At 45.6% G+C, this 12914-nt stretch overlaps 1 protein-coding gene across 1 annotated transcript in view; it reads right to left on the bottom strand.

Annotated features, from left to right (window-relative positions):
- Positions 1-12914, bottom strand: part of Katnip (katanin interacting protein) — a 137490-nt gene that overhangs the window by 112509 nt on the left and 12067 nt on the right. The window lies entirely within an intron of this gene.

The following is a 12914-nucleotide window of genomic DNA, read 5'->3' as shown; positions in this document are numbered from 1 at the left end:
CGACCCAGAGCTCCAGGGACTCTGTGGAAGCCCAGTGGGTCTCAAGCTCACACAGCTTCACCAATCTATTAAACAAGGTTGCTTCCCAGCCTCCTTACTGTCCCCCATGCCCTATGAAGTCCAGGGCTCTAGTAAGAGTTGGCGTCTTCCAGAATACTCACTCCTACATAGTGAGATGCTGTCTCAAAAAAAAAAAAAAAAAAAAAAAAGCCAAAAACCAACCAACCAACCAAAAAAACAGATAAATAAAACAAACCTTGGCATCTGAGATTTTTTTTCTGAACACACACTACTCAACCATCTCAGTCATCACCACCAGATCATCCAACCTGGCTGCTGAAAAGGAACCTCAAGTTTTCACTTCAAGAGGAATCCCCAATGATCTCTCTCTCTCTCTCTCTCTCTCTCTCTCTCTCTCTCTCTCTCACACACACACACACACACACACACACACACACACACACACACACAGCCTTCTCTTGGAAGTGCAATCACCATACATCTTGCCCTAACAGGGAGTCACAGTTTGGGGGAGAACAAGCAGGTCAGCCTTAGGACTTTGCTGGTACTCTGGGGAAGGAGCTGCTCTTCCCTTTGGGGGACCATGTCTGGAAAAGCCTTAGAATAACAGTGACAAAGATAGCAGAGTCATGTGATGGGAACAGACAGATTACTAACATTCTCTTCAGTCCCTGGACCCACCCTGACCTTGAACTTGCAGCAATCTTCCTGCCTCAGTCTATGGAGTGCTGGGACTAAAGGCATGCACCATCATGCGTGGATCCTCTGTACATTTTTAACTTAGGGCATTTCCAGTTTATAGCAGGCTTGTTGGGTAACCCTGGGTGGGCAAAGGAGCACCTGTGCATTTGTTCCTTTCTCCATGCTTCCTGCAGGCCTGGCCAGGGACACTCACTGCTTCCTCTGTCCTCCCACCCTCTTCTTTAACATCCACAGCCCTAGGACCCTTTCCTGCACAGCTCTCTGCCTGGGTCTTTTCTAACCAACCTTCCTTCTCCAGCTTCAGCTATGAATGTTAAACATGTTTGCTTCCCTCTCCATCTTCACTTCTCCCTCCTGTTACCAGACAATGGGGCCTTGGGATGGGAAATACTGACAGCTGCTCTTAGACCAGTGCTAATGGCCTAATCCCCCTTTCTCCACCAATGTCCTACAAACCCCAGGTTGTGGTCATCTGCTGACCTCTTTCCCTGTGAGACACACTTTCCCTTTTACTCAGCAAGCCTTACTTCTTGCAGCTTTCTGCTGGTGTGTACACACGTCACCCTGGGACTCTGAGATTCTGTCTCAGGAGGAAGGGAAGGCCCCATGGGCATCCCTAACCAGTTCCCAGCTGATGCCTGTGAACTACATTTAAACAAGCAAGACCCTACAGTAGGTATGCCTTCTACCATCAAGCCACATTTCCAGCCCCTCAAACCTTTGAGTGTCACTGGGCTTCATGTTAGCTAACCCAGTTGTCCAGCCAGTGAGCAATAATAACAAAGAGTGACAACTGAAATTAGAAGAAACTTTAAAAACTGGTAGAACTCTCTGGCTTCCTGTGCTGCCTCAAGAGGTTCCTTGTGTCTCTGGGACTGAGTCTGGCATCTCCCTGCATGCAGGAAAGTACAGGAGAGACCTCAGCACTGGAAGAGAGGCTTGTAGCATCCCGACTCTGGGGAGGAGTTATTATACCCAGCCTTCTTTTCTGATGTTTGTAGCAGTTCTTGAGATGGTTATTATCACCCTACTTAAGAGACAAGGAAATTCATGCTGTGCCTATTCCCAAACACCACCAACTCCATAGAAATTTACATAACCATTTTGAAATATTAAAGTGACCATTGATACATTACAGTATTGAATGAAACATTTGGTGGCATTCTTATAAGGAATACAGACTTCAAAGAGATGTAATTATGTGCCAGGATGCCCTCAGACCCTTTCTGGAATGCATTTGTTCTCACCCACCAAGAGGCAGATGCCACCCAAGAGATATAGACCAAGGCCAACCAGACAGCTCACTTCTCCCAGCCCCTGCTTCTTAAATGCTAGTCACCTAGGGATTGTGATAAAAGGAAGGTTCTGATTCAGGAGGGCTAAGAGGCCCTGTGTTCATTTCTAACCAGTCTGTGAGCCATAGTTGGATAAACAAGACTCTCCACAAGCTCAGCTTCCCCCCAATCCTGGCCTGTGAGTCTGTCTCTGAGCCTGAGCCTTGGAGTCCAGGCCTGGCTCCAAATCACAATGCTGCCTTCAGACACGAAGTTGTTAAGGTTCTAATGTGATCTGTCCCTTCAAAAACTCTGAGACTGGCTTCCCACAGCAAAGGTGTTGAGGTTGGGGAAGGGGTGAGTGTGAAATGTGTAGTCTACAAGAGTTCCACCTTGTGAAGGGATTAGTACCACTCAAACAATGGGCTAGTAATGGCAGGAGTGAATGAGTGAATGAGACTGGATCACTTTTGTGAGACTAGACGGATACAGAACCAGGAGGCCTCTATTTGTTTCTATGTCCACATGCTTGCATGCTCAACCTCCAGCCTTCTATAATGTTATGGTGTTCCTTGCCTGAAGTTGTTGTCATGCCCTGGACTTCCTGGCCTCTAGAACCCAGAGTCACATAAGCTTCTTTTCTTTCTAAATCATCCAGTGTCAGGTACTCTGTTACAGAAACAAAAGGCAGACAACTTACTGCACATTTCACACCGCTTAAGTTCTACTTCCTTATTTTGGAAGTGAAGGCATAAATACCTAAGCCAGTAACAATGAGATGAAAAGCCTAAACAGGGTCAAGTTCATTGTCTGTTTCCCAGCAACATTTGCTGAGTGCTTGCTATGAAAGTAGCACCCTTACATATACACTAAGGGGTTAAATTTATTACTGTGTCTGTGTGCATGAATTATGTGTATGGCACACATGCCAAGCACATGAATGGAGGCCAGAGACAACCATATAGAGCTGATTCTCTCCATCCACCTTGATGTGGGTTTAGGGAGTTGAACTCAGGTCTCCAGGATTGTGGGGCAAGGGCTTTTTACCTACTGAGCCATTTTGCCCCATAACCAAGATTTACTGGAAGCCAAGCTATAGATACAATGATGGTTTGCCACACAGGGGCTGCACTACACAGGCTCCATTTGCAGTATGTACCATGTGACCATGTGAATGGTACCCTTTGCTATTGTGCCACAGGAGCACTGCACTGTAGCCAATCAATAGCCACACACCAATCAGATCCCTGAGCGGGCTTCTGGAAACATCTCCATAAGTGATGTACAAAGGATTCTTCTCGGAAGAGTGTACAACCTGCACTGGGCCAAAGGCACCTGGGGGCCCAGAAGGGAGACACACAATCAGAAAAAGTACAAGTGCAGCAGCATAGCGAACCAGAAACTCCTCAGAGGATGTGGCCAGGCCTTGGTTCTCAGAGGATTTTCAAAACCCCACTCCTCTCACATAACCTCTAATCCACCAGCTCCAGGCTCAAACAATGACACAGTAGGTGCCCTCTATCCAGGGGGATAAGTTCCTATCTACCAGTGGATGCCTGAAACCAGAACCATGCCAGACCTACTTTATAGAACTTCCAGTATCCTGTCTCCTAGCCTTATTGGCGGCACTGCTGTTCTACCACTTTGGGTAGCTTTTATTTTGTTAATAAAAGACAGCACATGGCACCCTTCTCTTCTTCCTTCCCTCCCTCCATCCCTCCATTTCTCTTTGTGGGGTGGGATCTTGCTTTATAACCCAGAATGACCCGGAACATGCTCTGTGACCCAGACTGGCCTTGAACTTGCAATTCTTTACCTCTGTCTCTGACAGGTGGCATTCTAGGCATGTGCCACCATGCCTTGCTACACTCCTTTCTATACTCAAGCCAGTTTGGACTGTATAAATATTAACTTGCACAGTTCTAGAGCTCTAGACAGTATGACAGAAGAGCTAATGGTTTTCCAAAGTCTGTACCATGTTGAAGGGTTCCAATAAACATTCAGTAGAGGATTAAGCAACACTTTAATGAAGGTTATTGATTTGGATTGCTTTGCTTCTGGTTTTTGATGATGCTAGTATCTAAGCCTAGGGCCTCACACATGCTAGGCAAGTACACTAGTATTAAGATATACCCTGAAGCTTATGATCAAATGTTCTTAATGTTCATACGCCCACAATAAGGATGACTACATGTAGCTTATAGTAAAACTCTTCTTTAGAACCCACCCAAGTCCAATATCTCCATGTCCCTGAAGATTCTGTCATGTCCTAGTGTTGAGTGCTGACTCTTCTGTGCATATTAGCTGAATGTCAAAACACTAAGCCTATTTCAACCACATTTGCTAACCCATCTAACGGACTCTTTCCCTCAAAAAATCCTCTATACCCAATATGCCTGTACTGCAAACAGAACAACAATGAAGACCTCAAGTAGCAGCTGAGACTGCCCCCTAGAGGTTGTATGAAACAAAACAACAAAAGGCAAATGGTTTTTCCTGCCCTGGGGCAGATGGATACACAGACTCCTCAAGGCAACTAAATAAAGAGAGACCCTGGGGTAGTGTTTTGACGATTTCAGGCTACCATTCCCTCCTGGCTATGCACCACAACTACCTGATAACCCAGATCTGGAGATTTCATTTTCAGGGTTTACAGTCCCCATGCAGATCTGGAATCCAGGCTTTTCCCCTGGACTTTATGCCTCAGGACACTGTATTTTTTTGGAAAAAAAAAAAAAAATCTTCCCTGTAGCAATCTGAGGAATCCTTTTCAACCCACATCTGATAGGAAAAAAATCACATTTATTTCTTTTTCTATTCTATTCTATTTATTTCTTTATTCTATTTATTTATTTTTATTCTCAGAAAAATTCTCTTGAAAAAATTATCCCATGGATTATAAATTACCTTCTAGTCTGGTAAAGACAAAGGATTTAAAAACCTTCAGAGAGTTTACTTTAAAAGGAAGCTTTGGGCTGGAGAGATGGCTCAGTGGTTAAGAGCACTGACTGCTCTTCCGGAGGTCCTGAGTTCAATTCCCAGCAACCACACGGTGGCTCACAACCACCTATAATGGGATCTGATGCACTCTTCTAGTGTGTATCTGAAGACAGCTCATATAAATAAAAAATAAATAAATCTTTAAAGAAAAAAAAAAAGGAAGCTTCTATCAGAGCTGTAAGTGGAAAATATAAGCAACCCATAAGTAGCAGGCAGCCACAGATGCAAATACAGACCTGTGGAATGGTGGTCCCTGGACCTGATGGGGAAAAAAAGATGACCAAAGTGGCAATGTCCCTCTCTAGCCTTCAATCTTCAGTCTCCACCTGCTGATTTATACCCCAACCCTTTCCCAGGTAAGGGACTCTATCAGAAGACAATTCTGATCACTCCTAGCCCAGCAGACAAAAGCAGGGAGAAATGGGAGAGGGATTCCTATTAACACTACCACTGTTCCCTGTGCTCTTCCTATAGCTAGGCATCAGGCTACGGGATGGAGACAGAGAGTAATGTCAGCTGTGTGCTGTCAGCATTCTCCATGGGCCTTGTTTCCATCTTCCCACACACCCCATGAGCCATATATCCTTCTAGCTAGTTTTCAGGAAAGCCTAGTCTCCAGACTGCTACCGTTGCTGCCTCCGCTAACTTGAATGCCTTCTGCAGGGTGTGTGAGCTTGCTTGACAGAGCAGTTCTTCTAGGCTGTTCTCTATGACCCCAGCCTTACACCCTACCCTAACCCCTCCTTCCACCCTGGTGAGTCTCACGGTAAATATCAGTTCATTTGCCTGTGGTTTCACCTAATGGATGCTCAACCCCAAAGGCAGAGACAGTACTCACAGGCTCCACACTCTATCTCTCAGGGCTGCTGCTCTCCAGCACATAAAAGGAACTGAGAGAGTATTTGTGGAAAGGAAGGAAGGAGGAATAAAAGGAGGAAAGGAAGAAAGATTAAAATCCCCATCTTCAGAGAACTAAGAAGTAGAAAAAGAACTACTGGCTCATGCCATATGGTAGACAACAGAAAAAGAGATATCTGTGCCATGCAGTAGGAAGCAGGGTGCAGAGCGTGACATTACCTGTGGTGGCTGGGTGGGCTTCCCATGACACTGAGTCCAAAGGAAGCTCACTAGGTAAGGATGGTGGGGTGGAAGGTCATGGGAAAGGAATAGTACATGTGAAAGCACACCGTGAAGAGACCTGGAGTCCATCTTGGAGCATGGAATATGGTCAGAACATGTTGTTTCACCACAGACACAGTGGAAGGCCTGGCTCTCTGATTTGGAGGCACGTTTGTTACCTGTGGACACCCAATGTCAGGTGCCAAGATCTCTCTCACATCTAGGGACCTAAACTGGATTTATGCTCAAATGTTCACTAATACATTGGCACCTAAATCCCAGATACTCAAGGAACACTAGCTCAGTGTTCACTAGTATACTGACGCCTAAATTCCAGATACTCTGGAGCCTGAGTTTTAGTCCAGCAAAGGCAATGTAGCAAAATCTTATCTCAAAATACCAAGGGCTAGACATGTAATTCAGCTTGCCATTTGGGAAGTCCTAGGTTTGAGACCCAGAAGCACAAAAAATTACTCCAAACAAAAAACAAGCAAAGAAAAAAAAACCAAAAAACAAAAACAAAACAAACAAACAAACAAAAAACCTGACAGCACCAGCTTTCATAATACCTATCTAAGAATATAGATGTGGCAGGTCATTCCTTGCCCTCTTTGCAACCTTCCTGCAAAGTTACTAGACACTTCCTGTCCTTTGCCAAGATATGCCCCTTCCTTTATGGAGCTGGTTGTCTGTCAGGGAAGACAGGTTTGTAAACAAGCTACTCCCCATATAGATACACCATTGCATGCCATCAATGCATGCTGATACCACAAGTGAGTTGGAAAGGAGGTGTGACTATTCTGGGGATCCAAGGAGCTTTCTGCTGGTGTGAACTGTATCTGAGCAGGCTAGTTGGTATGTGCAGAGGGAAGGGTCTTTAAAAAGCAGATGCTCAGACCTAGACCACAGAGCAAGAACAGCAAGAATAGATGAAACAAGGCATCCAAGGGCCTGCCACCATGCAGAGTGCAAAGATGCAGAGCATGTCACAGGACTGAGAATGGCAGACCACAAGAACTATGTGGACACAGCAAGGACAACTGCCCTTAAAACCAACCTAACAGGAAGCCACGAGGTATTTGCTTGAGTAGAAGACAAGCGTGTCAGGAAGCATTGAAGGTGTTGGGTTATGCTGTGCTTAGACAGGTGATAAAGGCCTGGAAGAGGTGGAAGAAATTTTTCTGATCAAGGCCTAGGAATAGGAGTGGAAGAGAATATTATCAAATTTGGGGTCCTAGGATAATTTATGATTCCTCCTTGACCTTGGGCTCCTACACCAGATCTGAGACTTATATCAAAGGCCACCCTCCAGGGTATTTCATAATCCTGATTTAGCCAGGATTTTCCAAAATGACTCAGATTCAAACTGTCCACTCCCAAGTCCCCAAAACACAATTTATTCTTCAGATCATGGTTTTCGAACTTTAATCTGAAATATAGTTGTCATGGAGGTGTGTATCACAGAGCTGCCAGTTCTTAGCTTTGATATTTGAGGGTCCAGGCTGAGGGGAAGTCAGGACTCTGTGTTATGAGCTTGGTTAAGGATGGTAGCAAACTAACAAGAAGCTGGACATGCACACAGAAGAGAGATGGCTGGTGGCCATGTATATGTGAATGCAGGTACCCAACGAGGTCAGAGGCATTTGATCCCCTGGAGATGGTGTTACAGGAAGGAATGGACTAGAAGAGAGTCCAAACACGGCAGTCATCTCCAAAGGTGAATCTTAAAAGCATGAGAATCATTCTCCACCTTAGTGTTTTGTTTTGTCTTGAAACAGGGTACCACAATGTAGCCTTAGCTGGCTACTGGAGGTCTCTGTATAGACCAGACTGGATTTGAACTCAAGAGATCTGTCTCTGCCTCACAAGTGGTGGGTGTTAGAGATATGCACTACCATGTGCAGCATTCACTCTACCTTTGTTTTTTGACAGGGTCTCTCATTGAACACGGAACTCACCATTTCAGCTAGACTGACTGGTAAGCAAGTGCTGCGGATCCTCTTATGTCTGCACCCTCGGCACTGGGGTTATACAGAAGCACACCACTCACTATGCCTCACTTTTATGTAGGTGTTGGGGATTCAAACTCTGGTCCTCATATTTGTACTTTTCCTACTAAGTCATCTTCTTAGCCTTATACTTTTTTCAAGGTGCCAACTTTCCTTTCCATGCAGGAAGTGGCTGGGCAGACTATCCTAGGGAAAGCAGCTGGGGTAAGATTGGGTCTGCCTCCCAGAAAGGGACTGCTATCACACCTTCAGATCAGGCAGCTTGGCTAGTGACAATCAGCCTGGGGCTGTGCACCAATCCTTGAAAGTGTTGTTGTTACACTGGCAAGCATAGAATGCTATCAGGTTGGTAGCAGAAGGCAGGATGTAGAACATCAGCAGGGAAGAAGGGAACCAGTGACAGGGTAGTTGGCCTGCTCTAATCAAAATAGCTTTTACAATGCTGCTCCTGGCATGCTGTCAAAGGGCTGCCTTCAAGCTGTAGAGGCAGTCTAGGAATGGCAGAAGCTGGCAGGAAAGAAGTCAGGCTTGCAGACTGCTCTGTTTTCAAAATGAAAGGAAGGGCTCAAGAGTCTGTCTGGCGCCCAAGGTGGCGTTATCCAGCCAAGGAACATATTCTTAAGGGTGAGAGTAGCCCACCACCTTCATGATCGCTGGGCCTCTAGGAACAAGGCTCTTTCAGAAGAGCCTGCTCTCAACCAGATCTAAGTGAGTCCACTGCTGTACCCCTGTCAGCTCACATAGGCACTCTGAGAACAAAGAGGTAGAATTCACTGAAATAGGAAAAACAGAACACTATACTGCATGGCCACCTGGGACTAGGCCTTTCTATTCCCTAGAACCCAGCTGAAAGGGACTCACATGGGCCCTAGGAAAAGGCACAGAAAGCTGGTTAAAAACATCACAATGTCTTCCAGTGGGGACAGCTAAACCCTCTGCAATACATCTGTCCCCATTAGTCCTCTTTGCTTGATTGACTCTTGAGACACAGTTTTACTCTGTGGCCCAAGATGGCCTAGAACTCACTATGTAGCCAAGGCTAGCCTTGAACTTCTGATTCAGCTTCTCAAGTGTTGGAGTTACAGGTATGAGTCACCAAGGCCAGTTTTGTTTTGCTTTAGATGAAGATTATCTTTTTTTAAAAAAATCAGCATATATTTGAACCTTTACAACAGGTTAAAAAAACATGAGCCAAAAGCTACCCAGGATAAACCTAAAAACTCCCACACTCCATGCTGCCTCAACCCCAGCCCAATTGTTTTTATGATGTCCTTCATATTCCATTTACTGCTCAGAATCTGTCTCCAACCATGATGGCATATATGAAAGGTGAAGCAATAAACAGATGAATGATCACAGACTCTTCACCATCAAGCCCTGGCCACATGAGCAGCCATCAACCCTGTGTGCTATGTGTTCTCTTCTCATAGGGACTGCTTGTGGCTCCTCTGCTCTTGCTTGCAGTTAAGGCTGATTCTGTTCTTCTCATCCCCCTTTCTGCCCACTAATGCTGCTTCAGTGTCACTTCTTCCTGAAGCCCCTGTCCTGCAGAAGAAGAAGAAGACTTTCTTCTCCCAACCCTGAGCCTTTCTCTACCACTGCATGGTCAGGAGAGCCCAGTGCTCGGTGCTGGGTGAAGGATTTGCCAAGGGTTCTGTGTGCACTAGGTCACCAGATCACCCTAACTGCAGAGCAGCCACTGCTACTCTCCCTGTTCTCCAGATGTAGAAGGTGAAGCACTAAACCAGCTAAGAGGGGGAGGAAGGGGTTGAGCTGCAGCCTAGTCTTGCTGACTCCATGGTCTCCATAAAACTCGATGTTGAGACTTCTGCAAGGACAGTGTGCCAAGCAAGCTCCAGAGAAGAACAGACCACGGCTCCCACTAAGCACAAATGACAGGGGCTGACATCACAGACCTCAGACACTGGCCAGCCCTCCCTGACACCACATCTAGCCTGAGGACCTTTCATTTGTCAAATAAAAACAAGCAGCTGGACTGTGGACTCAACCCTGTTTTGTTTGTTACAAGGTCACGGCCTAAGATTCCTGGAAGCCAGTGTGACCATGCTGCTGGCTGCTGGTGGCCCAGAAATAGACAAGTGGCCAATAATCCTAGGAAGTTTGGATTAGAAGGTCAAGGAAGAATCTCACACTCACTCTCATCCTCCTTTCTTCCATCCTTTCTTCCCTCCCTCTCTCCCTCCCTCCCCCACTGCCCTTACTCAACAATATTTAGCCCGGATCTTCCTGCCTATGCCTCCTGGGTGCTGCTGGGACTGGAGGCCCGACTACTCTCCTGAGAGGGAGTGAACAAATTTAGAAGTCATTGGATTTTCTTCCAGATGAACTAAGAAAGCAGGAAGGCTAATTAGTCACAATGGCACCTTCCCATAATCCCAGCACTTAGAATGATGAGGCAGGAGGATTAGATGAGTTTAGACCAGTCTGGGCTATAAAGTAAATGCCATCAGACCAGTGAGGTCTACATGGCAAGACCTCTTTTAAAGAGAAAAAGAAAAGAAAAAGTGAGAAATAAAGAAAGTAAGCCAGAAAGCTGGCCTGCACCAAGCATGAAGAGTGCTGCAGTAAGAACGAGCTATCAAAACAGAAGCTACAGAAAGAGGACATCCTGGGAGCTCGCACACTATCTGTTCATGACCCTCCCTGCTCTTAGCTTCTGAGAAGCAAGCCCTCTTCAGAGCCTTGCATTGCGGCACACAGCCCCCTTCTGCTGCCTCCAGATAGTTTTTTTTTTTTTTTTTTTTAATCAAGTCCTGAGTAATGTAATACTTTGCAGAGGTACGTAAGACATAATAGCATTGCATGGAAAACACTTACCTCAGTGCCTGGCCATGGTAAATAACACCCACCATGTGGCTGCTAATATTATCATAATCAAGCCACAAGGTCATACTATTACAGGAACTGAACAGATTAATCATCTTACCCTGCCATCTAAATTACTCTTCCTGGGAAGGGTGGCATGTCATGGGACTTTGTCCTTGGTCCCATCTCAGGCCATAATTTTATCAATGGCTGTTAGAGGCTGTTTATAAAGTCTGAGGATGACATCTAGATGGGAGACAAAGAAAAAAATGAATGACGGAATCTAAGTTCAGGACAATTTTGACAGGCTATGGAAGGTTTGACTATGGGAGGTTTGATAGACAGCATTGAGAAGGGAAAGGTCCCAGACAAGGGGAGGTAGTGGGAGAGGAAACATGACTGAAGGAAAATTCATAGGAATGAAGATGGAACGTAAAGTCAACAGTATGGAGCTGGGGAGATGGCTTTACGGTGTGAAGCATAAAGACCTGAGTTCCAATCCCCAACACTAGTGTAAAAGCCAGGGAGGGCTATGCAGGGCTGGAACCCCAGTGCTAGAATAGGCAGTCCTTGCAGCTCACTGTTTAGATAGCCTAGCCTAATAAGGAGTTGCAGATTCAGTGAGAGACCCTGTTCAAAAAATAAGATGGTAAGCAATTGAGGAAGATCCTCAACACTGACCTCTGGCATCTACACATACCCGTACACACATGTACACAAAAAGTCAGCAATGTGCTATAACTCCAAAAACTACTGGCACAACACAAACACTGGCTCTGAACTAGGCGTGGTTGTGCATACCTATAACCATAGCACTTGGGAGGCAGCCAGGTAATGGCCTGTCAACAAAGGAAGGGAGAGAAAGGAAACCAAAAAATGTTTGCTCAGAACAAGAGAGGAAGGGTACTAATGTGTTTTAGCACCTCTTGTGCACCAAGTCCCAAGTTGAGCACTTGGCACCCACTATTTCAATGGATACTTTCATTAGCTTCTAAAGTAGCTGTTATTATCTTTGCCCTCTTTTGACAAGTGAGGAGCTGAGACATAAAGAAGTGAAGAGACTTTGCCAAGTAGGCTGGAGCAAATGAACATCTAAACCAGACATCAATCACTAGAGCGCACACTGTCCCTACGGTCTACACTGACTCCAAAGTTGAACTTTTTTTATGGTTTCTGGGGCAGAAGCAGGTGGCTAGGAAGGTAGACATCATCCTACAAGAAGTCACTGTGAAAACTGATCAGGCTGGATCAGCTCAGATGGAGGAGAGCAACTCTGTATAGCAGTCTCTCCCTATCCACATCTAAACAAGCAACACCACTTAAACTTGTGACAGTCTGGGCAAATGAGGGTGCTGATGGCAGATTTCAAATGTTACGAAATCCTGAGAACTGGATGGTAGACAGAACTGCGTTAGCAAAAAAGAAACCCAGAAACAGAAGCTAGGAAGGAGCTAGTCACGAAAGAAGGTGTTGTGTGCTGCTCCAAACCCAGAGGCAGCAGTCTTCAGGGAGGTAGAGGACCCACACTGGAGTCAGAAGCTAGAGGGAAGCACAAGAAGCAGCAGAAGGTGGTCCTTTCACCTGCTCGGTGTTCAGAAACTATGATGTTCAGAAACTATGACAGTAGACTTCTGGCATAGAAAGGCAAGACATATTTGGAGGAGGAGTGAGCAGGGCTGGGCTCAGAAGACTAATGGATCGCCATCACACTACTACAGCAAATTTGGTCCAATGCCCACAATCACTGGTGGTAAATTACATTAAAAACAAAACAACAACAAAATCAGGATCCAGAGAGAAGAGAGGCAATCGAGGTACACATTCACAATCATCCCACATCCAGGAAAACCAACAAGCGGTCCCACTCTGATAATCATGAGAAATAATCAAGGACATACATAGTGAAGTGAGCAGAGTCCTTATAACATGCATGAGTCATATCCCATGGCTCATAACTATTCTG

This window comes from Arvicanthis niloticus, chromosome 1, assembly GCF_011762505.2.
Source record: "Arvicanthis niloticus isolate mArvNil1 chromosome 1, mArvNil1.pat.X, whole genome shotgun sequence".
NCBI classification, from domain to species: Eukaryota; Metazoa; Chordata; class Mammalia; order Rodentia; family Muridae; genus Arvicanthis; species Arvicanthis niloticus.
Note: the sequence above shows the minus strand (reverse complement) of the source record. Positions and strands in the feature narration are given on the sequence as shown.